A 2,422-nucleotide genomic window follows, 5' to 3' on the forward strand; every position below is an offset into this window, starting at 1 on the left:
GGGAGGGGGAGGGGGGAAAAAAGGAAAATGAGCTGATTCCGGGAACCCAAGAAGCAAGGGAATTTTGGGAATGATGAGGGCAACAAATGTATAGATGTGCTCTACACAATTAATCTATGTATTGTGATGAATTGTATGAGCCCCAATAAATTGATTTAAAAAAATTAATAATCATAATCACATGCAACCACATTTTTAAATAAATGTGTTAGTTGGTATATTTAGAAATCAACTTGGAAAATGTAAATACAGCCTTTTATTCATTATAGCCAGGTAATTTTAATAATTAATGTATTACTCGCTACTTGAAAAGGTGATATACTGTGGGAAGTCAAAACACTTGTTTAACAATCTTTAGTTAATGGAAAAGCCCAGTAGCTCTAAAGTGTTAATCCTTAGGAGTAGTCAATTAGATAAAAAGCAGTAAATAAAATGCTAAGTCTATGTGGCTAAGGTGCTAATGAGAAGATCACAGTGTGGCAGAGCTACTTGTGATTTAACAGAAAAGGAGAGAATGCCAGCTGAGAAAGAAAATGAGTTCGTAATTGGCATCGGGACAGTCAGAAGCATCTTTTAAAACAACAATGATTTAGTTAATAGATATGAACCATTTAAAATAGAAATAGTTAATATAAATTTTCCAGAAGCAATACTATTTAAAAATAAAAATGTGAAATTGAAAAAATTGAAATTTGAAAAATATGGAATTGAATTTTTTAAAATTCTGTTAAGAATAACAGAATAAAACTGGGAAAATATATGGATACAATGAAGAATAATTTTAAGGTGAAAATAGTTATGTACAATTTAAAGGTCAGGAATATATTTTTTAGTCAACTGATCTACCTGTTCGCATAAGTAAGGCTTTTTTAATTCAGAAAATTAAATTACTCATTCACAAAATCTCAAAACTTCTAGAAAACAACATATAACTTCAATTTTGACTTTACATACTAATGTTTGAACTTGTTTAACTTGGTTTCTTAAATTATAAAATCATCAGAGGCAGAGATTTTCTTAATGTCCACGCTTTGCATATCTTGTTAATGTTTTGTATCTATTATCCCAAGTGATTTGTATGTTGTATATTGTATTTATACAGATAGAGACTTTTGTATTTGCTGATAATACCCAGGCTGATATTGCTTTGGACAATGAGGAAAGTCTTTTTAAAAGCCTCCAGCATCCACTAACACTTGTGTTTTGCTTGGTTTAAAACCTACACTCTGTTTGTGTGGTCTGATTTTTGTGGTCCACAATAGATAACCATTTATATTTTTCCCTGTAAATTAAATGGATTTGATGATAACTTTATTAATTTCCATCTTATGTGAGAGTTGCACAAGAAAAGCATAAATATTTGATCCAAATAAACAAGGCTTTCCTATGGAATTTCACGTATTATGTAGAAAAGGCCCATGGGTGATGATAGATGATGTTCCCAATTCTTAAAATTAGCTTGCTTCTTTACCATGGAAGCCAATTTATAGTTTCTATGAAGTACTTCAGTATGCAATTCAATGTAAAGAAAGCTAAAATCCTCAAAACTGGACCCATAGCTAACATCATGATAAACAGGGAGAAGATTGAGGTTGTCAAGGATTGCATCTTGCTGACACGCACAACCATTGTTCCCAGAAGCAACAGTCAAGAGATAAAATGATGCATTACATTAGGTAAATCTGCTGCAAAATACCTCTTTACAGTGTTAAAAAGCAAGGATCTTATTTTGAAGAAAAGAGTATGCCTGACCTAATCCATGTTTTTAAATATATATATAAATAATTTTATTGTGGGCTTTTACAGCTCTTATAACAACCCCCCCCCCCATCAATAGTATGAAGCATATTTGTACATATGTTGCCATCATCATTTTCAAAATATTTTCTTTTTATTTGAGTCCTTGGTATCAGCTCTACTTTTTCTCTCCCTTCCCCACCTTTCCACCCTCATGAACCCTTGATAAAATTATTAGTATTTTCATATCTTACTCCATTCACTGTCTTGCTTCACCCATGTTTCTGCTGTTCATCATCTCCCCAGAATGGGGGTTGGGGGGTTATACATTGATCATTGCAATCAGTTCCCCGTTTCTCCCCTTTCTCCCCCCATCTTCCCCCTACCTTCATGGTATTGCTACTCCCATTTCTGTTCCTGAGGGGTTTATCTGTCCTGTATTCCATGTGTCAAGAGCTCTAATCTGTACCAGTGTACATGCTCGCTCTGGTCTAACCAGATTTGTAAATTAAAATTGGGGACATGATAGTGGGGGGGGGCATTAAAGACCTACAGGAATGTTGTGTGTTTCATCGGTGATATACTACACCTATATTAAGTAGCCTCATATACACGTGAAAGTTGGACAGTTAAAAAAGGCATTCTATGATGCTCACCTTCCCGACACAACCGCTGAAGACAAAGC

The sequence above is a fragment of the Echinops telfairi genome, unplaced genomic scaffold (assembly GCF_000313985.2).
Source record: "Echinops telfairi isolate 266 unplaced genomic scaffold, ASM31398v2 ScPeMD7_7469;HRSCAF=8507_0, whole genome shotgun sequence".
Classification (NCBI taxonomy): domain Eukaryota; kingdom Metazoa; phylum Chordata; class Mammalia; order Afrosoricida; family Tenrecidae; genus Echinops; species Echinops telfairi.